Source organism: Nicotiana tabacum, chromosome 12, assembly GCF_000715075.1.
Source record: "Nicotiana tabacum cultivar K326 chromosome 12, ASM71507v2, whole genome shotgun sequence".
Lineage (NCBI taxonomy): Eukaryota > Viridiplantae > Streptophyta > Magnoliopsida > Solanales > Solanaceae > Nicotiana > Nicotiana tabacum.
In genome coordinates, this window is record NC_134091.1 from 114,541,390 (window position 1) to 114,566,975 (window position 25,586).

General features: G+C 37.4%; 1 pseudogene; it reads left to right on the forward strand.

Annotated features, from left to right (window-relative positions):
• The first annotated feature begins 13,870 nt into the window (after positions 1 to 13,870).
• Positions 13,871 to 22,751, forward strand: LOC107817090 (putative late blight resistance protein homolog R1A-10; annotated as a pseudogene).
• The last annotated feature ends 2,835 nt before the right edge of the window (positions 22,752 to 25,586 follow it).

Consider the following 25,586-nt stretch of genomic DNA (forward strand, 5'->3'; position numbering starts at 1 on the left):
TCTTTCAAACTTTGGAGACAAACATCACCCTAAGAACATCTAAATCGGGAAAATGGAGTTAACGTGATATGATTAACAAAATTACTACGGCGTCATAGACTAAGACATTTTCTTTCTTCATAAACTTAAACTTGACTTTGAGCTTTCATATACTGGAGTATTCTCAATCACATTTTTTTTCAACAATAAAAGGGAAAAGAATTGTTCAAAATTATTCCAAGGAAAAAAAGAACTAAAACACAAAAAAGAAGCCTTATCTTAATAAAAAAATCAACCAAAGAAATCTTGAACACCTTTCCCGGCAAAAACTCTATCAGAAAGTTCAGCCAAAATGGCATTATCAATGAGCAAAACTGCAAAACGACACTGAACCCAACTCAACTCAGAACTCAGAAGAAGTCGCACTACCATAAGAAAGAAGGATGAGCGACGAGCTGAGGAAGAAGACGTCACAGTCGAGCTGAGGAAGAAGGCAGCAATCGCACAGAGACAGAGCTGAGGAAGAACCCTAAATCTAATTTTTTATTTAGGTTTGGGAAATGGGAATTGGGAAGTAAGTGACTAAGTGTAACGTATCAGACTATTAGTAAGTTTGGGTAAATTGGGCTTTAAAGTTCAAATGGGTATTGGACTATTGGGCTTCACCCTAAAATGGGTAATAAGTTTTGGACTCTCAAAAGAACCCACATGTTCAAACCTATTTTTCTTAACTAATACCCCAAATTTTGGTTTTTCGGTTTAACCGAAAACCGAAACATCAAAACCGTAAATCGCACCAAAAAATTAAAAATTAATAATTTAAAAATCGGGCACCGACCGAAAAACCGATTAAATCGAAACCGAAATTCACGGTTCGGCCGGTTTTTTCGGTTTGCCCGGTATTATGATCTCCCCAAAGTGGGATCCCATGGAAGGAATGAGGTGAAAATGAGCCAAACCCCCGAAATATAGCTTCTGCCCAGGTATTTACCCTTCGCGATCTCGGAAAATGCTTTGCCATCGCGAAACACAACTTTTCTCACCTCAAAATTGCCCTTTGCGATCGCGGAATACCAATCGCGATCGCGAAGAACAAGCTGCCCAACTCCTCCAGACAGTCTCTAGTATAATGGCCATAACGTTTCGTACAAAACTTCAAAGTCAGCCATGTGCAGTAGAAATTTTTTCTTCGCGAACACGAATCTTCCTCCGCGAACGCGATTCATAGATCCTTTTCTCCCATTTTTCTCTTCGCGAACGCGATCTAATGTCCGCGATCGCGATGCACACTGCTATAGCCAAAAACCAACAATTATAAATGGTCTAGAAATAGTCCGAAACCACCCTGAAACTCACCCGAGCCCCTCGGGACCCCCTTCGAACATACCAACAAGCCAAAACATGAAACGAACCTGCTTGAGGCCTCATATAACACCAAAAAATATCCAAACTACGAATCGATGATCAAAATCCTTCTTTTAACTTTCAAACATCCAAACTTCGACGAACACGTCCGAATCATACTTAAATATTCTGGAATGACGCCAAGCTTTACTTACAAGTTATAAATCATGATACGGATCTATTCCAAAGCTCGAAACCCCAAACGGACATCGATAACATCAAAATTCACTTCAAACCGAATTTTAGAAATTCTTAAACTTTCAAAATGTCAACTTTCAATAATAGGCACTGAAATACTCCCGGACCATCCGATACTCAACTCGAACATACGTCTAAGTCCGAAATCACCATACGGACCTATTGGAACCTACAAATCACTATTTCGAGGTTGTTTGATCAAAATTCAAACTTCAACCAATTCTTCTATCTTAAAGCTTCCGAAATTAGAATTTTCCATCCGAATCAACTCTGAACTTCCCGAAATTCGATTCTGTCTACGCGTACAAGTCATAAAAATGAAGTGAAACTACTCAAGTTCTCAAACCGGCGAACGACGTGCTAGAGTTCAAAGCTACCGGTTGGGTCGTTACAACACTATCCAATTAGCACAGCAAATTAATGTTTAGCATTAACTTTCAGTACTAATAAGCTACACCCAGACAATTTCACAAACAAATCACCATTAGCTTCGAATTTTCATATTCAACTTGAAAAGGAATAACTTATAAAACTCAATAAAGAAAAAACGGACGGGGAAGAAAGGTGCACTTAGCTAAAGGATGCCAAGCATTTGATTGAAAATGCTAAATTAGGCAAAACTTGATAACAATAATTAAGCTTTGTTATTTCTTACTATTCATTTGGTCGAATGGCCACAGAGTAGGTGTGCCAATAGATCTTTAAGCACCAATTAAATTGACTGAATGATACTGTATCGAATTGATTATTATATTTTTTAAAATAAAATAATAGGTTTTTATATAAATCTATAACTTGTACCGAATAATAGGGTAGATTCTTAATTTTATAAAAAATAAACCAAAAAATATTGAATCATACCGATGAATTTATATTCAAAAAATATATTTCGTATATTTGCTTTAAAAATAACAAAGCATTTGTTTTTCATAAGGCCTTGGGATTATGAAAACGGATACAACCAACATGTAATTAACACCTAAAGGTCTAACTCCCAAACTTATTTTGATACTCATGTTGAAATTAAATTAGTTCCAACATTTTAAGTAGCAAGCCACAAGGTATTCCAACGATCTTGAGTAGCAAACAATAGGGTATTAGATATATTTCCTCTTGTATGATTTAGATTTCATTTGTTGAATACTTGATCTTGTAATTGATTTTATTTTTGAGTCCCGAAATAGGAAGAAGATTTGGACACGGTGTTTATTGACCTAGAGAAATCATATAACAAGGTCCCTAGGGAGGATCTTTGGAGATGCTTGGAGGTAAAATACGTCCCGGTAGCATATATTAGGGTGACTAAGGACATGAATGATGGAGCTAAGACTCGGGTTAGGACAATAGGAAGAGACTCAGACCATTTTTCGGTGGTTATGCGGCTACACAAAGGATATGCGCTCAGCCCGTTCTTATTTGCACTGGCAATGGACGTACTGACTCAACATATTCAATGGGAGGTGTCGTGGTGTATGTTATTTGCTGATGATATGGTTCTGATTGATGAGACGCGAGGTGGTGTTGACGAGAGGTTGGAGGTTTGGAGATAAACCCTTAAGTCTAAAGGTTTCAAGTTGAGTAGGAAAAATACAAAATACTTGGAGTACAAGTTCAACGACGTGACGGGGAAAGTAGACATGGGCGTAAGGCTGGATTCATGAGTCATCCTCAAGAGAGGAAATTTCAAGTATCCAAGGGAATGAGGAGATCGACGAGGATGTCACACACCGTATAGGAGTAGGGTAGATGAAATGGAGGTTAGCATATGACATCTTGTGTGATAAGAAGGTTCCACCAAAACTTAAAGGTAAGTTCTATAGAGGGGGGGTTAGACCGACCATGTTGTATGGGGCAGAATGTTGACCAGTCAAGAATTCTCATATACATAAGATGAAAGTAGTAGAAATGAGGATATTGAGATAGATGTGTGGGCACACTAGGTTGTATAAGACCATGAATGAAGATATACGGGCTAAGGTAGGCGTAGCTTCCTTGGAAGACAAAATGTAGGAAGCAATGCTTAGATGGTTCGGGCACGTGCAGAGAAGAAGACTAGATTCCCGGTTAGGAGGTACGAGTGATTGACCTTGGAGAGTATGAGAAGAGGTAGAGGGAAGCCTAAAAAGTATTTGGGTGAGGTAATCAGGCAGGACATGGTGTGACTCTAGCTCACTGAGGACATGACCCTTAATAAGAAGGTGTGGACGTCGAGCATTAGGGTTAAAGTTAGTAGGTAGTTGAGCATTTTTCTACTTTGTAGGGGATGTAAGTCTAGTCTGTTAGTGTCTTGTTTTCGTATGCTAGTGTTACGTGTTTTGTTCTTACTATTTTTACGCTCTAGTTTCTTAGTACCTTGCCATTGTTACTGATTACTGATATATTTTTTTTCCATTTATTTTCTTTGATTCTATCTTTATGGCATCTGTTGCGTTTTCTGTTCTATTGTCTCTTTTCATCTTCTTATGTTGAGAGTCTATCGGAAACAACCTCTCTACTCCACAGGGTAAGGGTAAGGTTTGCATACTTACTATCCTCCCCAAACCCTATTTGTGGATTATATTGGGTTGTTGTTAATGATGATTTTATTCTCGAGTCCCAACTTAATTAATATTTTTTCACTTAGATGATTTGTATCTCTCTCTTTGCTTAATTTATTTAACGCTGCTATAGAATAGCGAGATGACTCTATTCATGTTATCTATCATATTCCCTTAATTCATTGCCTCTTAAAATTAAAAAAAATTCCTAAAGAGTTTTTTCAAAGTCATATGCAAGTTTGTATGTTGTCGCGTATTAACTTCTACTAGACTCTGACATAACATCTTGACAAAATACCGAAAAATAGCCGAAATTTACCGATACCGAAGAGAAACTGAGATGATTGATACAGTTCGTAAAGTCTAATTTCGATTTTACAAAATGTAGTAACAAATAATTGGTATGATATAAATATTATAAAATAATCATTCGAAACAAGCCATTAACACCCCTACGATAGAGTGCTAAATTCTCTAGTATTAAGCTATTAATCAATCTAATACATTGACAAGTTAAAACCAACTCTAAATTAAGGGCGGGGCTACATGGTTCTATACGGTTCGATTCAATTAATTGAATCGACTTCATAAAAATAATTATATTACAATACAAATAAGGTGGAAAAAGATTTTGTATTTCTTGATATAACTAATGCTTATAATCTATATATAATAAAAGGAGAGTCAAAGCCACTATATTAAGTGGGCGTTTGGACATAAGAATTGTAAAATTCTAAAAAAAAAGTAAAATAGAATTTCAAGTGAAAATGGTATTTGAAAATTAGAATTGATCATATCCCTTCCCTACCAAAAATCCCTAGCCTTCCCCTTCTCCATCTTCATTCTCCTAGCCGCCGACCCCCATTCCCCTTGGTCAATTCCAGCCGAAAACCTAGCACAAGAGAGACACGAGCAACAACTCCATCCCTCCAAAACAAGAAAACTCTCAGACGCTATTGCCGGCGTCCATGGCTCTCCTGAGCTCGGCCAAATTCGGTCGCCACTGCTCACACCTTTTCTCCCATCACCTCTCTCTGGACTCGAAGAGAGATCTGAAATTCTAAAAAAAAAAAAGCTAAAAAAAGAAAAGAAAAGAAAGAAGAACTGGACGTTTGGATTTGAAGAGAAAAGTTTGATTCCTTTTCTTCCCGGATTTCTACAAGCTGTCAAAACTCAAATTTGTGATTGTTGTGTGCTAATTTCTATTGGATCTGCGCTGCCGAGTTTCTTACTTTTTATCTCTCCTTATTTGGCGTTCTCCTTGAGATTCTGCACTTTAGGTATTGGGACATCCGCCATCGTGCAAAATGAGGAACTTGAGGAGATGCGGAGAACAATGCAACAACTTTCTAGGAACTATGCGGATGAAAGAGAAAAAAGAAAGCATGAAGAGAAGATTAGAGACGCACTTAGGAATGACATCGAGTCCCTCAAGGCTCAAGTAAACCACTTAATCGGCCTACCCCGCTCTCCGCCAAAAAACCACATTTATGAAGACGATGAAAATGATGGAAATAATATAAATGATGAAGAAGATGAGGGGGAATCCGAAGATGAAGGGTGATTTTATGTTTGGTTGGATTGTTGTTTAGTTGGACGTTAACTTTGAATATTACATTTTGAAGTTTGGTTGGATAGTTTTGATGTTTGATGGGATAATTTGGATGTTTGGATAGTTTATAAAGTTTTGTTGTCGTTAATTTGTGTTTTATTGTGGTTGCATTTCTGTTTCTATTGTAATATTGGCAGGTCTATTGTAATATTCTGGCTGGCAGGTGGTGCAGCAAAAAATAAGCACTCCCTGCCAAATATGTACCAGATTTACCGAGGGACTTATTGACAGAGTTAGTCGGAATACTTATTCAAAAAAAAAAATTAGAATTGTGTTTGGACATGAGTATAACTTTGGGTTGTATTTGAAGTGTTGTGAGTGATATGAAAATAAATTTTGAAAAAGAGTTTTTTTGGAGTTTTTCAAATTTTCAAAATTCATATTCAAGTGAAAATTACAAATTTTATCGGCAAATATTGATTTCGGAAAAAAGAAAAAAAAATCAAAAAAAAGTGAAAAACTTCTTATGTCCAAACGCGCTCTAAGTCAAGTGGCATAACTATAAGATGATAAATGTAGATTTTTAGGACAAAGCTCCAATAAAATTGAAGTTTTAAAATTATTTTAAAATAAAAAGCGATAATAAAGAAAATGTCTATTCAAATTGGGGAGTAGTTCAAGTTGAAAATTTTAAATTATTTTAAAATAAAAAATAAAAAAAATAAAATTGGGGAGTAGTTTCTTTCTAATATTCTCTCTCTCTCTCTCTCTCTATATATATATATATATATATATATGGAGTTTTAAATAAATTTTTAAATAAAAAAAATCAATAACAATAAACAGTAACAATAAAGATATGATAAATGTAATTTTTTTTATTTATAAAAAGGATGTTCATATATAAAGTATAAGATGAATTTGATATGAGAAAGTAATTTGTATTATGATGGGAAAAGTTTAAGTTAAGAAATTACAAGCAACTCATTAAAATTTTAAGAATATAATAATTTTTTAATATATGTTATCTTTAATAATAATTGAAATTATTACTAAAATATTATTTTGAAAATAATCTTGAGAGATAATTTGATTTTTAATTTTATGTATTACAACAATACTAATTATTGAAAATGTTGTTAAACTTTTCATGAAAGGCTTCACTCATAAAGAGGTTTGCTCGAGGTCGACCGAGGATTAGGTGGGGAGCCTTAACTAAGGATAAATATCAGGAGTTGGAGGGGAGGTTATCGGCTACGGGAGCCTGCAGGAGTAGTGGGGACGCGAGCATTATGCAGACTACGACTGTGAACTATGTAAGGGAGATAGCGAGAGAGGTGTTAGGGGGTCTCGAAGGGTTACTCTAGCGGGCACAAATGTGACTAGTAGTGGAATGACGTGGTCAAAGGAAAAGTGGAAGCGGAGAAGGTAGAGTATATGAAGTTAGTAGGGAGCATAGGCGAGGAGGAGAGGAGAGCGAACAGAGAAAGGTATAAGGTAGCGAGGAAGGAGGTGAAATTGGCAGTCACAGAGGCTAAGACTGTTGCGTTTGGTCATCTGTACGAGGAACTGGGGGAAAAAGGAGGGATAAAAAGTTGTTTTGGCTAGCTAAGGCGACAGAAATGAAGGTTCGGGACCTGGATCAAGTAAGGTATTTCAAATTCGAGGACGGTTAAGTATTGATGGGGGAGTCTCAGATTAAGCAGAGATGACAGACTTACTTTCATGGCTTCTAAATGAAGAGGGGGACCAGAATATTATGCTAGGTGATCTGGGACATTCGAAGAGTCTACGAGACTTTAGGTATTATAGGCACATTAAGGTTGGGGAGGTCATGGAGGCTATGCGTAAGATGAGTAGGGGCAGAGCGACCCGACTAGACAAAATTTTGGTTGAATTTTGGAGGCGTGTGGGTAGAGCAGGTGTCACGATCCAAAATCCAACTAGTCATGATGACACCTAACCCAACCCGCTAGGTAAATCAATTATCAACTATCCAACTCCAATGTAATTTAACAAGATAATTAATTAAAAGAAAATATATGAAATTGATACATTTTCCCAAGAATTGGTAGTACAAATCATGAGTTTCTAAGAATAGAGTATACAAAGCTGGTATGAAGTAAATACATCATATGTTTGGAAAGTACATAAACAGAGTTTTATAAATCTAAGGCTACCAAGAACAAGAGGCAGCTACAACCGGAATGCAGGTACGTCTTCAATTCCAGCTCCCGTCGAGTACAACAACATCAACATCCAATATCTGCATGCAAATTGCAGAAATATAGTATGAGTACAACCGACCCCATGTACTCAATAAGTAACAAACTTAACTTTAGGTTGAAAGTAGTGACGAGCTTGTACAAAGGTCGGGTCCAACACCAATAGCCAACAATAATTTATAACAACATAAAGCAAGTAATAAAAGAAGTAACTCATAGACAAAATGCTCAGCTTAATCATGATTTCACAAAATAGTTCTGCCCCTTTCAAGTACGTCACTGAAAACCCAAATCATTTACCAAAGTTGCCAAAAATATGAATAAGTTTGAAAACAGAAAGTTTCCCAAAAATCCTTTCAATAATAATTAAGATGTCTCATTTTGTTTCCAGATAGCTAGTGTAAAACAAATGCATCACTATGCCCATATGTCAACATGTGTGAGAAGTCATGAAAGACGTGATACCGTACAACATGAGGAAAATACATCTTTATGCATGTGTATCATGTGTGTATATCAATGCAATATATGTCAGAGATGAACTCGTGTACTCACACTCTTAGAGTACTCAATCTCACTTCCTCACACATTCCACTCATCATGCTCAATAACTCGGTATTGTATATGGCCAATCCGGCCCAGGGAAGATCCATCCCGGAATATACACATCAACTGATCATCAATCACTCAATACCGAGTTGGGCCAATCCATCCCATGGAGAAGATCCATCTCCAGGTATATAATGCTACGAACAAGATCCATGTCCAGGGAAGATCCACCCCTCAATAATATCAACCGCGCTCACTGGGGTGTGTGCAGACTCCGGAGGGGCTCCTTCAGCCCAAGCGCTATCATAAATCAGTATAACCACTATGGCGTGTAGCCTGATCCCATAAATGTCACTCATAATCAGGCACTCGGCCTCACTCAGTCATCAATCTCTCCAGTCTGTCTCTCACGGGCACATAATGTCATGATACTAGCCCGAAAACAATGATATGATGCATCAATAAATAACAATAGAGACTGAGATATGATATGCATATGAATGCGTATGACTGAGTATGTAATGCAATAAAAGCAGATAACTCAACGGCAAAAATGACCTCAGTAGGTCCCAACAGGATAGGCATGTAGCCTAGACATGATTTCTAACATGGATCACAACTCAATAGCTCAAGAACGTAGAAATTTCATGGTTACAGGTAAGATCATGTAACTACACACTACCACAGAATAACAGAGTCACAATTAACACGGTGCACGCTCACACGTCCGTCACCTAGCATGTGCGTCACCTCAACACCAAACACATAATACATATATTCAGGGTTCATACCCTCAGCTCCAAGATTTGAAGAGTTACTTACCTCGAACAAGATGAATCCAATATCGAGCAAGCTAAACAATGCTCCAGAAATTCCATTTTGCACGTATCAACTTTTGAATGGCTTGAATCTAGTCACAATTAGTTTGGTTCAGTCCACACAATTATAGAAATTAATTCTATATCGAAATACTAATATTTTCCCGAAACTACACTCCAAAAATCGCTCATGGGGCCCATGTCTCGGAATCCGACAAAGCTCACAAAATCTGATAACCCATCCAATTACAAGTTCAACCATACTAATTTCACTCAAACCCGACTCCGAATCGGTGTTCAAATCTCGAAAATTCATTTTATGAAATTGTAGAAAATTCCTCCGATTTCTCAAAAAATCAATAATCTAACGCCGAAAACGAAGATTAATTCATGGAATATAATCACAAGGGAGTCAATAACACTTACCCCAAGTTGTGTGGAAACATTCCTCTCCAAAATCGCCCAAACCGAGCTCCAAAATACGAAAATGGCTAAAAATAGTGAAACCCCGAATTTTAAGGCTTCTGCCCAGCGACTTTCACATCTGCGGTGGGATAGTCGCATCTGCGACATCCGCTTCTGCGGACGAAGGTCGCACCTGCGAAGGTCGCTTCTGCGGCGCCTAAGCCGCATTTGCGGTCGCGCTTCTGCGCCCTTCGCTTCTGCGACTACCTTGTCGCACCTGCGAGCCCATTTCCGAAGGTGTGATCATCCGAGAACTAGAAATCTTCAGCAATGCAACATGAAGTGAAAATGATCTGAACCTCGGCCGAAACTAACCCGAGCCACTCGGGACCCTGTCCAAATATACCGACAAGTCCCATAACATAACACAGACCTACTCGACATCTCAAATTACATCAAACAATGTCAAAATCACAAATCATACTCCAATTCAAGCCTAATGAACTTTGAAGTTTTTTAAATTCTACAAACAACGTTGAAACCTATCAAATCAAGTCCGATTGACCTCAAATTTTGCACACAAGTTATAAATTACATAACATGCCTATTCCCATTTCCAGAATCGGATTCCGTCCTCGATATCAAAAAGTCAACCCTCCGGTCAAACTTTTCAAAAATTCGACTTTCGCCATTTCAAGCCTAATTCCACTACGGACCTCTAAATAATTACGGACACGCTCCTAAGTCTAAAATCACTATACTGAGCTACTGAAAATATCAGAATTCAAATCTGAGGTCGTTTATACATAAGTCAACATCCGGTCGACTTTTCCAACTTAAGCTTTCCATTATAAGACTAAGTATCTCAATTCATTCCGAAATCTCTCCGGACCCAAACTAACTAATTTGATAGGGTGCAAGATATGTCATTAATAAACTAAGGGAGTACTGATGGCAATTAATAACAATACAAGATATGTGATAATAACAGACTAAGGATAAAAGTCATATCATACTAACATTATAATATTGAAATAAGAAAGACAAAGGGGGACACTCGACTACCTACTAACCTTCTACCCTAATTCTCGATCTCCACACCCTCAAGGGTCATGTCCTCGGTTAGCTCAAGCTGCGCCATGTCCCACTTGATCACCTCTCCTCAAAACTTCTTTGGCCTTTTTCTACCCTTGTACCCCCTAAGGACAACCTCTCACACCTCCTGACTGGGGCATCTGTGCTTCTCCTTTTAACATGTCAGAACCATCTTAGCCCCGCCTCTCGCATATTTTCCTCCACAGAGTCCACTCGCACCTTGTCCCAAATAACTTCATTCCTAATTCTATCTAACCTAGTATGCTCACACATCCATCTCAACATCCCATTTCAGCTACTTTCATATGCTGGACATGGGAGTTCTTGACTGGCCAGCACTCTGTCTCATACAATTTAGTCGGTCTAACCATTACCTTGTAGAACTTACCTTTAAACTTCAACGGTATATTTTTATCACACAAGATACCGGAAGCGAGTCTCCACTTCATCCACCCTGCTCCGATACGATGTGTGACATCCTCATCAATTTACCCATCACTCTAAATAACAAACCCAAGATACTTGAAACTCTCACTCTTAGGAATAACTCACGTATCAAGCCTCACATCCTTGTCTGCTTCCTAGGTAACATCGTTAAACTTGCACTCCAAGTATCCTGTCTTAGTTCTGCTCAACTTGAAACCTTTAGACTCAAGGGTATGCCTCCAGACCTCCAGCTCTCGTTAACACCACATCGCGTCTCATCAAGCAGAACTATGTCATCTGCAAATAACATGCACCAAGGCACCTCTCCTTGAATGTATCTCATTAATGCATCCACTGCCATGGAAAACAAAAATGTGTTAAGTGATGATCCCTAGTGCAACCCCATCTAAACCGAGAAGTGATCAGAGTCTCCCTCCATTGTCCTTACCCATGTATTAGCTCCATCATACATGTCGTGGATCACTCTAATATACACTACATGCACTCCTTTAGCCTCCAAACATCTCCATAGAACCTCTCTCTGAACTTTGTCATTAGCTTTCTCTAGGTCAATGAACATCATATGCAGGTCCTTCTTCATTGCCCGATATTGCGCCACCAATCTCCTCACAAGGTGAATGGCTTCAGTAGTTGACCGTCCCGGCATGAAACCAAACTGATTCTCGAAATGGACACACTCTTTCTCATCCTCCATTCTATCACCATTTCCCAAACTTTCATCGTATGACTTAACAACTTGATACCCCTATAGTTGTTGCAGTTTTGGATATCCCTATTGTTCTTGTATAATAGAATCATCGTACTCTACCTCCACTCTTCAGGCATCTTCTTCATCCTAAAAATAACGTTAAATAACCTAGAGAGCCATTTCAAGCCCACCTTACCCACGCTCTTCCAGAATTCCACACCTCTTGAGTAATATGTCGTAAAAATTCTAATTTTAATAGTAAAAGTAACAAGAATTACCTTTTTGAAGAAACCCTAGTTCTTCACCTCTTGAGTTCTTGGAGATAATCTAAGTATTTCAAGATAAAATCTTGTTAGAACTATGTTGAGGAGTAATAAGTCAACTATAATTGCGTTAAAGACTCACCTTATAAAAAAACAAAAGAAATTAGCTAAAATACGAACTAATCAAGTTTCGCACCTACTAATCGCTGCATTTATAGGTCGATGCATAACATGACCAAACCATCTCAAGTGGCCTTCTCTTATTTATTCTTAATGTATGCTACTTGCATATCCTAACAAATGTGGTCATTTTTAATCTTATCTAATCTTGTATGCTTGCACATCTATTTTAGCATCTGCATTTCTACAACACTCATCTTGTGGATATCCTAACTTTAGCAGGCCAACATTCACTACCGTATAACATTGTTGATCTTATAGTTGTTCTATAGAACATATACTTTTCACTTTGGTAGGCGTTCTTCTATTATATAACACCACGGTAGCACTTCTGTTATTAAATAATTTTATTTTAATCATATGAGTAACATCTTCATCTATCATTCTATTCTCTTGAAATAACGAGCCTAAATATCTAAGTTTTTGTATTTTGGCACCGCAATCATGTCTACTCTCACTTCAACTTTGATGTTCTCATGCTGACTAAATTTATAGTGCATGTACCTAGTCTTACTTCTAGTTAACATAAACCCTTACTCTCTACGGTACTTCTCTGTAATTCAAGCATTTGGTTGACACTCTCGCTTGTTTCGTTAATTAACATAATATCATCACCAAATGGACAACACCATGAGATCTCATCTTCTATAGTGTTGGTTAGCTCATAAATAACTAGGGTAAATAAGTAGGGGCTCAATTAATGCTCATTCCTGCTGTAGACCTACTGTTAAGAGAAACTTCTCAGTATCTCCTACTGTTTTTTTCATGCTAGTGACGGCGTCTTCATTCATCTCCTTTATGAATTTATATATTTAATATGAATCTTCCTTTTGAGGTATTCTGTCATATGCATTCTCTAGGTCAATGAATACCATATATAGATCTTTCTTTCTTTCGCGACAAATATTCATCAATCTTTTTGTCAAGAAATTAAAATAGTGTATGTTGTAGATCTACCTAGCATAAACTCAAATTGGTTCTTTGTCACTTTGTCATGTTCCTAAGTCTACGCTCTGTTACTCTGTATGTCTCATGAGTTTAACGCCACGATAGTTCACACAGCTTTGAGTATCTCCTTTGTTCTAATAAATTAGAATCAGGGTACTCTTGCTCCACCGGTCGAGCATCTTGCCACTTCTTAGTATAGCATTGATTAGCTTGGTGAGCCATTCTACTCCAACCTCTGCAAGACACTTCCAAACCTTTATGGGAATACTATCTGGACCACAAGCTTTTTTAATCTTTACTAAGCTGGTGAAGTTAGTTAGAGCAATGTTGAGCTGGATTAGTCATTTGAAAGCTAGTTAGGAGAGTAACTGAAATGTGAAGTTATCTACAGTTAGTCAAAACTGAAGTTGTGCATATTGTAGTTCATTTCAATTCATATAAATACATTGGAATCTATTCGGTAAAATACAATCTCTTCTCCTCTCTAAATTCTTCTTGTTCCAGTTAGAATCTCTAGACTCTATTCATCTTCCTCGAGCTATAAGTTCCTGGATTACTTATTATTCCGTTGCATGGGTCTGTATGCTTCAGTTAGTGCCACAGTTGAGTTTAGTAACTGTGACCATAACCGCAGTACCTGAAGAAGCATACAACTTGAGGGCCACTCAGGGTAGAACGTGTCTTCTTGTTCTTCTTTCTTTGGTTTAAATGATTATTTAGGAATTTAGTCTTATGTAGGCAAAATGTAGAGATGTAAGTGACTGATGTTTGGTTTTTGAATTATTAGGTTTCATTAAAAAGAAGTACAATCATCAGGTATATTGATGATTCAATGGGTGGTTTGAAGCGATTAAAGAATGAAGAGCAAATTGTTTCAAAGTTGGCTGAGATTGAAAAGCTAATAATGGAACTGATGTTCCTAAGAATACGTGTCCAGATTGGCAATTCCAAGTTGGATCATCTTGCCTCTAGTCTGCTGAAAGATATCAAAAGTTATGTGAGTTCAAAGAATGATTATTATTTACCAAGTGCCGCCATGGCAGAGAAGCAAATGTTTGAATACCTAGACTCCCTCCTCAGCAACCTCTATAATCTACGTCTACCAAAGTGTTGTGCTAAATTGATACTCCCTCTGATGAGCGAATACAGAATTCTTCTGGAAGTATGTAGACATCTAAGAGGTTTTAGTGAGTTGAAAATTAAAGGATGCATCTGGAACAAGACAATTGAATATCTCTCTCCTCAGTTTCAACATACAGCTGATAGAGTAAGACAGTTCTGTCTTAATCTTTGGACGAATGAAAACTGTAAAGAAGAAGAAGAAGAAGATGATTACTCCTGCAAGTTCACTTCTCTACTCTTTGAGATAATCCCTGTTGAGCTAGAGGTCCTGTACATTTGTTCTACGAAGCTGAAAGATTCAAGTTCAACTGAAGTAAAAGGGTTCATTAAGCAACTCCCAGAAGCAACTCCACAGATTCTTCGAAGATATTTGATTCTTCTCAAAGGACGCATGGCAGGTGAAGTGGCTGTCAACGCTCCAATTCAAAGCATTAATTTCATGATGGAGTTCCTATTAATATTTTTCACCGACATACCAAAGGGCTTAATCTATTGTGACAAATTGAATGATATCTTGGAACATACTGTAGTACTTACTAGGGAGATGTCTGTTCTGGTTCGCAAGTTGGAGGAGAGCTCTTCAAATGAAGCAAACTTTGCAGCTCCATACTTCTTGCAACAAATCGAACAAATAAAAGGAGATCTCAAGATTCATTTGAAAGCCCCAGACTCATTTCAACTTTGTTTCCCGATGGGTGCTGGAATACTCTTCATGGATCTTCTACTCAGACATTTAAACAATTTGTTCAATTCCAATGCTTCCACAGTTGCTTTGATATTAAATCAAGAGATTGGGATGTTGAAAGAAGACCTTGAATTCCTAAGATCGTTTTTCAGGGAAGCTAGGCAAACATTGGATGACAATAGATCACTTAAAGGTCTTTGGGGGCGTGCTTTAGATGTGGCACATGAGGTACAACATGTCATTAATTCCTTTCTTGTTAGAGATAATGCTCTCTCACACCTTATCTTCTCACTTCCTAGTGTCATCGATAAGATCAAGCTTATCGTGGTAGAAGTAGAAGTCACCAGTTTACTGCTGGAGGATACTGCTAAGATTGGAGACCCTCTTGATGCAAAGTCTTCCAACGAGCCTATTGAACCTAGTTCAACATCTGTTGTTGAGGTAACAGTAGGGCTTAAGAAAGAAACGCATTCGATCATTCATGAACAGATCATTCATTTCTATTGTTGGACTGCCGTGTTTGGGTAAAACTATTCTAGCCAACAAAGTGTATATATAAGAATACATTAGTTGCTCGTCATTTCAATGTTTGGGCATGGTGCACTGTTTCAAAAAAATATAACAAGTCAAAGGTGTTGCATGACATTTTTAATCAAGTTACCGGTTCTAAAGACAAACCAAGGGAGGGTCATAATGGCATTGCCGATAAGCTTCGAAGAGAACCACGTAAGAAAAGATACCTCAACGTCCTGGATGACTTGTGGGATATTGTAACATGGGAGGAATTAACAGCGGGTTTTCCTGATGTTTAGAATTATTCTAACTAGCCGAAGCGCTGAAGTGGCTTAGAAAGTCAAATGTCATACTTCTCCTCTCAACCTTCGATTTTTAACACCTGAAGAAAGTTGGGAGTTATTTGAAAAAAATGTATTTGGAGAAGAAAGATGCCCTGGTGAACTGTTGGATGTTGGACAAAAAATAGTTGAGAAATGTCAAGGGCTTCCTTTGGTTGGTGTTTTGATCGCTGGAGTTATTAGTAGAAAAGAAGAAAAAGAGGATTCATGGCTTGAAATTCTAGGTAACCTGAAATACTTTGTTTTCGAGGACGAAGAGCAAATGATGAAGGTTATGCAAATGAGTTATGACCATTTACCAGACAACGTGAAGCCGTGCTTGCTTTACTTTGCAAGATCTCAAAACAATAAACGAACTCCAGAGTCTGAGTTGATACGGTTGTTAATGGCCGAAGGGTTTGTAGATGATATCCCATCCAAGAGTTTAGAGGAAGCAACTGATCAAACTTACTTGGATGCTTTAATTTCCAGTAGCCTGGTAATGGTCTTCGAAAAGGAAGTAGTTTTTTCTCGTATCATCAGGGTTTGCTCTGTGCATGAATTTTGTTCAATAAAAGCCAAAAAGGAAAGGTTTTTCAACTTCATCAGTTCAGGTACTCCGGTTCATGATTCGGATTTCATACACCGTTGTTTAACCATTCAAAGTATGAATGACCACCAACTCGACCACAACTACTGTATTAATTTGTTCAATTCTGAAAATGAGAAATCTTCTAGGAAACATGTCATCTCTTTGAAAGTGAGCGGTTTGCTTGATCCCTTTTCTGTCTATCACATAACACATCTGAGGCTTCTTTGAGTGTTGCAACTGGGCTACATTCTTCTGGGAGATAGTTCAGTGAATGAAATAGGGTTTCTAGTTCATTTGAGGCTCCTAAAAATTTGGACTGAAGTAAAAGGTGTCCCATGTCGTGGTCGAACCTAATGAATCTTGAAACTCTGGAGGTGAAATCGGAATCCAACTTGGTAATTCTTCCTAGAATATGGAAACTCTCAAAGCTGAAACATGTGAGCATCACCAAGAGTTGTACTTTCTTTAGTAAGGACATGCATGACCCAGCAGTATCGCAAGAGAACTCAAAGTTAGAAGATTTGAGTGATGCGGAAGCCAAATGTATATAGTGTGAATGAGTCACAACTACTATATCAAAAATTATGACAACCACTAAATATTAAACAAGACAATAAGACAACAATAAAAGAACACCAGAATTTACGAGGTTCGGCCAATTTTGCCTACTTCCTCGGACACAATCAATATTTTATTCCACTCTAAAATTACAAGTGAAATAATACTAAAGAGAGAAGATACAAATGCCTTAAGAAGATAAAAGGGCAAATGAGAGGTGTGTTTAAATCCTAAACATTAGGCCTCCTTTTATAGGGTGAAATTCCCATTCAAAATTGTCATCCACCGATGTGGGACTTTTGACAATTTTAACAAATCTCCACCTTGGCAAAATTTCACATCTTCAATTTTCTCTCAATAACAAATTTTGGTTGTGTCTTCATCTTCAATCTTTAGTGTTCAACAATGTTGATCAAATCCAAACAATGTTGAAACTTGACCGTAGTCACCACTTTTGTCAGCATATCAGCAGGGTTCTCCGTAGTATGAATTTTCTTCACCGTGACTCCACCTTCTTCTATGATTTCTCGTACGAAATGATACCGAACATCAATGTGCTTCGTCCTTGCATGATAAACTTGGTTCTTCGCTAATTGAATAGCACTTTGACTATCATAAAAAATTGTAATATTTTTTTGTTCAATACCAAGCTCCTTTAGTAACCCCTGAAGCCAAATTGCCTCCTTCACAGCCTCTGTAATAGCCATGTACTCTGCCTCTGTTGTAGACAAAGCAATTGTTGACTACAAAGTAGACTTCCAACTAACTGGTGCCTTTGCAAAAGTAAACACATAACCAGTAGTTGACCTTCGTTTGTCCAGATCACCCGCAAAATCTGAGTCACAATATCCAACTACAGACCGATTGCCTTCCTGCTCAAAAACTAACCCAACATCTACAGTACTATGAATATACTGTAGAATCCATTTCACAGCTTGCCAATGCTCCTTTCCTGGATTATGCATATATCTGCTAATAACTCCAACGGCTTGTGAAATATCAGGTCTCGTACAAATCATTGCATACATCAAGCTACCAACAGCATTTGCGTATGGTACCCTTGACATATACTCCTGTTCAGTTTCATCCTTTGGCGACATAGTAGTACTTAGCTTAAAATGGGGAGCAAGTAGCATACTAATTGGCTTAGTCTTCTTATCTATGCCAAAACGCTGTAGTACTCTCTTCAAATATTCTTTCTGAGATAAACAAAGTTTCTTAGAACGTCTATATCTTATTATCACCATGCCAAGAATTTTCTTTGCCTCACCCAGATCCTTCATCTCGAACTCCTCCTTTAGTTGAATCTTCAACTTATCAATTTCTTCCGAATTCTTGGAAGTTATCAACATATCATCAACATATAGGAGAAGATATACAAAGGAACCATCATTAAGTTTGCGCAAATACACACAATGATCGTATTTGCTTCTCTTGTACCCTTGCCGCAACATAAACTTGTCAAATCGCTTGTACCATTGTCTAGAAGATTGTTTCAATCCCTACAACTATTTTTCAAGTTTGCATACCATATTTTCTTTTCTAGCAACTTTGAATCCTTCTGGTTGATTCATGTAGATTTTCTCCTCCAAGTTTCCATGTAAAAATGCAGTTTTTACATCCATCTGAACTAGTTCCAAATCCAACTGTGCTACCAAAGCCAACATAATTCTAATGGAGGAATGTTTTACAACTGGAGAAAATACTTCATTGTAATCAATTCCCTCCTTCTGAGCATATCCTTTGGCCACCAATCTTGCTTTGTAGCGAATATTTTCTTGGTTAGGAAATCCTTCTTTCTTTGCAAATACCCATTTGCACCCAATTATTTTCTTTCCCTTCGGGAGATTGGCCAATTTCCATGTATGATTCTGATGAAGGGACTGCATTTCTTCATTCATGGCAATCCTCCACTTATCTTCTTCTGAACTTTGGATTGTGTCTTTATAAGTGGTAGGAACACCATCAGCTACAATTGAGGTTGCGCAAGCAACCGTCTCTATGAGACGAACATGTTTCGTTATTGTCCTTTTTGGCCTGCTGGTTGCTATTGATTCAAGTTGTTGTCGAGGTTCCTGAGTTGGAATCTCCCTCTCTACTGGCTCTTCTTCCAGTGGGTAATCTTCATGAGTTTCCTCCTCTGCTTCTTGTGTAGGAAAAATAAATTTTCCCTCAAACTCCACCTGCTTTGATGCACCACCAGTTTGTTTGACATATTCAACTGTCACCTTATCTGTTATGGCAGATTTATCAAAGGTAACATCTCTGCTGAATATAATATTCCTTGTCTCTGGACACCATAAGCGGTATTCTTTGACTCCAGAAGTAATCCCCATAAATATAGCCTTCTTTGCTCTCGGATCCAATTTTGACTCTTTCACATGATAGTATACAATTGAGCCAAACACGTGCAAAGAGTCATAATCTACAGTAGGTTTTTCATACCATTTTTCAAATGGTGTCTTGCCATCAATAGCAGCCGATGGTAGACAATTAATGAGGTGGCATGCATATGTAATTACCTCAGCCCAAAATTCTTTGCCCAAGACAGCATTAGACAACATACACCGTACCTTCTCCAGTAAAGTCCGGTTCATACGTTCTGCTACTCCATTCTGTTGTGGTGTATGTCTGACAGTGAAGTGTCAGACGATGCCATCATTTTCACAGACCTTATTGAAATGATCATTTTTGTATTCACCTCCATTGTCTGTGCGAATACACTTGATCCTCCTGCCTGTTTGATTCTCCACCATCGTCTTCCATTTGAGAAAAATTCCCAACACTTCATCTTTCCTCTTCATTATATACACCCACACTCTTCGGAAAAAATCATCAACAAAGGTTATAAAATAGTGCTTCCCACCCAATGAAGGTGTTTTGGAAGAACTCCAAACATCAGAGTGTACATAATCCAAAATACCTTTAGTATTATGGATTGCTGTACCAAATTTAACCCTTGTCTATTTTCCTTTGACACAATACTCGTAAAACTCCAAGTTGCAAGTCTTTACGCCTTTTAACAATCCTTGATTAGATAGAGCATTCAAGGATTTCCCTCCAGCATGTCCCAAGCGCATGTGCCATAGCCTGGTTGCTTCTGCCTCTTTGTCATCACTGGATGTCACTGTTGCTGTCCCAATAACTGTACTACCATGATAGCGGTACATGTTATTGTTCTTCTGATTGGCCTTCATTACCACTAGTGCACCGGAGCATATTCTCATCACTCCATTTTCTGCAATGATTTTGAACCCTTTTGATTCTAGGGATCCCACAGAGATGAGATTCTTCTTCAAACCCGGTACATATCGAACATCTGTTAATGTTCTGATCATTACATCATGGCTCCTTAATCTTATTGAACCATTGCCATATAAGGTAAGAGGGCTGTTATCCGCTGTGTGGATGACTCCATATTCTCCTTCTTGAAAATTCACGAACCAGTCCTTGTTGGGACACATATGATAGCTACAAGCCGAGTCCATCAACCATATGTCTGATGATGTTGATAACTCTGTTGTAACTAATGAGAAGTCTGAATCATCACAATCAGCTACATTTGAATCCATAATGGCCTTTCCATTGTTATGTCTGGCCTTATTCTTCAACTTCGGACAATCTTTCTTCCAGTGCCCCTTTTCTCGACAAAAGGCACATTCATCTTTGTTGGGTCTAGATCTCGACTTGGATCTTCCTTTCTTAGTCCTCGTTTGATTTTGAGGATGACCCCTCACAATTAGTGCTTCTCCTTCTCCGCCCTTCTATTTTTCTCCCTTTCTTTGTTCATAGCTGTACAAAGCCGAACAAACTTCTCTGAGAGAAATTTCGTCATTACCATGGAGTAGAGTAGTTTCAAGGTACTCGTACCCATTAGGAAGTGACCCCAACAACATCAAGGTCAAGTCACCATCATCAAAAGTTGCATCCATATTTTGCAAATCTGTGACCAACTTATTGAAACTGGTGATATGTTCATTCATTTTGGTACCAGGAACATAGGTGAAGCGAAACAGTCTCTTCTTCATGTACAATTTATTTTGACTGTTTTTCTTCAAAAATTTATTCTCCAGTGCTTTCCATAATTTACTTGCAGAAGTTTTCTTTGTGTATGGATATTTTTGCTCTCTAGCATGGTAGGATCGAATGGTACCGCAAGCAACACGATTGATAATTTTCCAATCTTCTTCTCCAATAACATCTGGCTTCTTTTCTTCAATGGCAAGATCTAGCCCTTGTTGAAAAAGAACATCTAGAACCTCGCCTTGCCACATCCCAAAATGTCCTGACCCATCAAAAATTTCTACCGCAAATTTCGCATTTGACACAATTCTTGTCATAAACGAAGATACCAACGATGACGTATTATTGACACTTGATGTAGATTATTCTTATTTATTGTCTTCCATTTTGACACAAATATTATTTAGTAGCTGATGACACAAATCAAGATTATTTCCTTTCTGGTGTGGAAGATCAGACTAAGCTGCAACCACAGAGCATACTCAGACAGAACCTTGACTCAGTTACCAAGATAGATCTTTTCTGATGTGGAAGATCAGACTATACTGCAACCACAGAGCATACTTAGACAGTACCTTGGCTCTGATACCAATTGTTGCGGAAGCCAAATGTATATAGCGTGAATGAGTCACAACTACTATACCAAAAATTATGACAACCACTAAATATTAAACAAGACAATAAGACAACAATAAAAGAATACCAGAATTTACGAGGTTCGGCCAATTTTGCCTACTTCCTCGGACACAATCAATATTTTATTCCACTCCAAAATTACAAGTAAAATAATACTAAAGAGAGAAGATACAAATGCCTTAAGAAGATAAAAGGGCAAATGAGAGGTGTGTTTAAATCCTAAACATTAGGCCTCCTTTTATAGGGTGAAATTCCCATTCAAAATTATCATCCACCGACGTGGGACTTTTGACAATTTCAACATTGAGAACCTTATCCCACGTCGGTATTCCATATTCTGAAGACACAACTGATGTTTTGGAGAGGTTTCCAAATCTTCAGCACTTTGAATGTACCTTTGTGCAACTATCCGATTCTCCTAGAAACTGCAATTGGTTTCCAAAGTTGGATGTCCTTACTAAACTTGAATCTCTCCTTTTTGTTGTATATTCCGAACTTTCCTGGCAGAATCTTTTCATTGCTTTACAAGGCGAGTATATTATAATGGTCGACGTCCCACCTTCTCTTGAATATCACTTCCCTACGAGCTTGAAAGAGTTGCGGTTGTATTATTTTCCTGTGACACCTGTTTTGTTGTCAGCAATTGCAGCATTGCCTGAGCTTGAAATATTGAAGTTTAAATGGTCTTATTTTGTTGAGGATGAGTGGATCCCAGCCCCAGGAGATGACAGCTTTGAAAATCTCAAAATATTGAGTTTGGACGCTGTGCGCTTTTCCGAATGGCAAGTAAAAGATGATACATTTCCAAAGCTTGAGGAATTAATACTAGAAGAATGTAAAGAGCTTAAGGAGATTCCTTCTGAATTTGGGGATATTATCTCTTTAAAGTCCATTCACTTGGCTCATATGAGGAGTGACTTTGTTGATTCAGCCATTAAGCTTAAGGACGATGTAAACGAATTTGCGGGATATGATAGACTTGATGTCACATCATCAGTTTATTCACATTCATGAATCTGTAAGTAACACGAATGTGTTTGATTTCTTTTTCACCTATATATGCTTTATGTCATTGTGTCTTTGTTCTCTTAAATTGCAGAAACCTCTTAAGGTATAAATCTACCTATGTGAAAATCACCGCGGCAGAGACCAGCGGCCTAAAGGTGGTAAACTACATATCTATGGAGACATGAGATTCTTCAGCCCGTTTGGGTTGTGTAATTATTATTTTTTTTGACGTAAGAGGGGAAATTCGCAGCCGCTACAAACTTTCACTACAAGAAAATTAGCTTTTAATTTGACAACCACTTTTTAACGAAGGGACCTAAATCCGGTGGTTATAAGTGTACTTGTAGCGGCCATATTTTTTTTTCGGACGGTTTAAAGCCAATTTTTAAATTCATATTAACGAACGGACAATATCCAGCCCTTAAAAGACATAATATCCTGCCGGTAAAACTAATTAGTACGAATTGATTAGTAAAAGGGAAGTTAATTATTTTCGTTTCCCCTTCCCCAATCCCAACTCTCCCAAGCAAAAGAAACCGTCGTTATCATTCTGTTGATTTTAGCCTTCTTTTATTCTTAACTAGTACACTTAACCGCGCTTCGCCCGGTCATAAAGTACCCCATTTAGGAAATAATTTCTTATACTCGAATATTAAAAATAATCAAATAAAAAACTAAAATATACTTGAGTTTTTATTCGTAACCAAAATATACAAGTTTACAACTATAACCTGACAAAGGTGCAAAACTTATCGTTTAAGAAATTAATCAAACATGAAATTAAAACACTAACTATATTTTATAACTTAATATTTGTCTTATTCAACGCGAGAAAGTATCTGTAATTCTCTCAAGACCACAAATAGGCTTTCATATGGCTACTTTGAAGTCCTTACCCTTTAATTTCTCACACAGTTCTTGAATTTTCTCATCCCTCTATCCTGTAAGATGAAGAACCAATTAAAAGATGAAGTAAAGAAAGAATGAAAAAGGCCGAATAGAGGAAGGTTGGAAACTTTATAATTAAGCACAATGCAGTGCTGCGAAATATTTTCTTGGGAACATATGTAATGAGTGGTGACTAAACAATATTATGCATTTGAGGAACACCTGAGCAAGCTTCAGGAATAGATCTATAACCTCTGGCATTAGTAAAGTTTATATGCTGACCACCATAGCCAACTAAATTTTCCGACCACCCCAGGATATTTCTCCAGATAAGATCCTGCGCAATAGAATCAAATTAACATCAAGCACTATTTCATACATGCATATGATAAACTCTATAGAAAACTCACCAACAAATTCAACAAATTCACCAATATTTCATACAATAAAATGGGTTCTCCATGTTATAACTTTTCAATTATCAAATATCATGAAACCACAGAATAAACCTGCGATGGATCATCTAACAGACTCATAATTCAGATAAGGCATTCAAACACCATTAGAAATATATATGTGCATAAAGAAATAACCAAAACAGAATTAGATTCTAAAAAATATTAAGCACTTCCCCAGTTCAGTAATCCTTTACACTTGCTCAGAATTCGTTCTTAACACTAATTCAAGGGATGTAAGGAGGTCACCGCCGTATCCCAAAATCTTTTAAATGGCAATATGTGAGTTCTATGAACATAATATTACGTTCTAGGTTTTAACTTTTAAGTGCTTCAAAAAATATGAGAAAAATATATTCAATTTAAGGAAATAGAATATGGATTAGTAACTGAAAGTTTGGAAGAAAAAAAAGATTAGTAACAGAAATTTTTATTAATTGAGTCATTATGACATATTAAGTGTTTGTGAATAATGGGAAGAACAAATACGTTTAAGGGGAGAAAAAAAAGGAAAAGAAGGAAGTTGCCCAAAAGAATCCAAACAAAGGAGATAAAAGATAAATAGCAATGCAAGAGAGGTGTCAACTCATCTCTTATTGTCCCATAAAAATTTATACATACAATATACCCGTCTTTTCAGCTTCCCACTATCATCATACATAATACACAATAAATTTATTGATGTTTAAGGTAATTTAATGGTGAAAGATGTGGAAGAAACGTTAGAAGCTCACAAATGTTATTCACAATTGATACATTATAAACTAATAATGGCACTCTCTTTATATCCATAACTGAAATCTCCTCATAACCTGAAACCTCATCTCTTTTTCTTATTTCACTTTCATTTTTTATTTTATTAATAAATAAATAAGTAAGAGGGAAAGAGTCCAAAAGAAGGAGATAAAAGATTGTTACGACCCGAAATTTCCCACCGACGGGATCGTGATGGCGCCTAACATTTTACTTGCTAGGCAAGCCAACGTTAGAGAATCATTAAACTAATTCTTTATTTCCATTCAGTAAATAACAATAATTAACTAAAATAAAATATAATAAGTGCGGAATATCATAAAACTGTATTAATTACTACTACCCGGATCTGGAGTCACAATTCACGAGCATTCTAGAATTTACTACAAGTAATAGTCTGAAAGAATTACAACTGTCTGAAAGAAAGAAAACAGTAGGACATAAAAAAAGATAAACGGGGACTTCAAGGTCTGTGAACGCTGACAGATCTACCTTGAGTCTACGAACAGCGGACCAATAGCAAATCTCGATCAACTTGAGCCGGTATCAAAATCTGCATAGAAAGTACAGAGTGCAGCATCAGTACAACCGACCCCATGTACTGGTAAGTGTCGAGCCTAACCTCGATGAAGTAGTGACGAGGCTAAGGCAAGGCACCTACAATCAACTTGTACAATTTAACAGTGTATACGCAAATAACAGGAATGAAGAACTAAACAGGAAATGTTATGAGGGGAGACATACT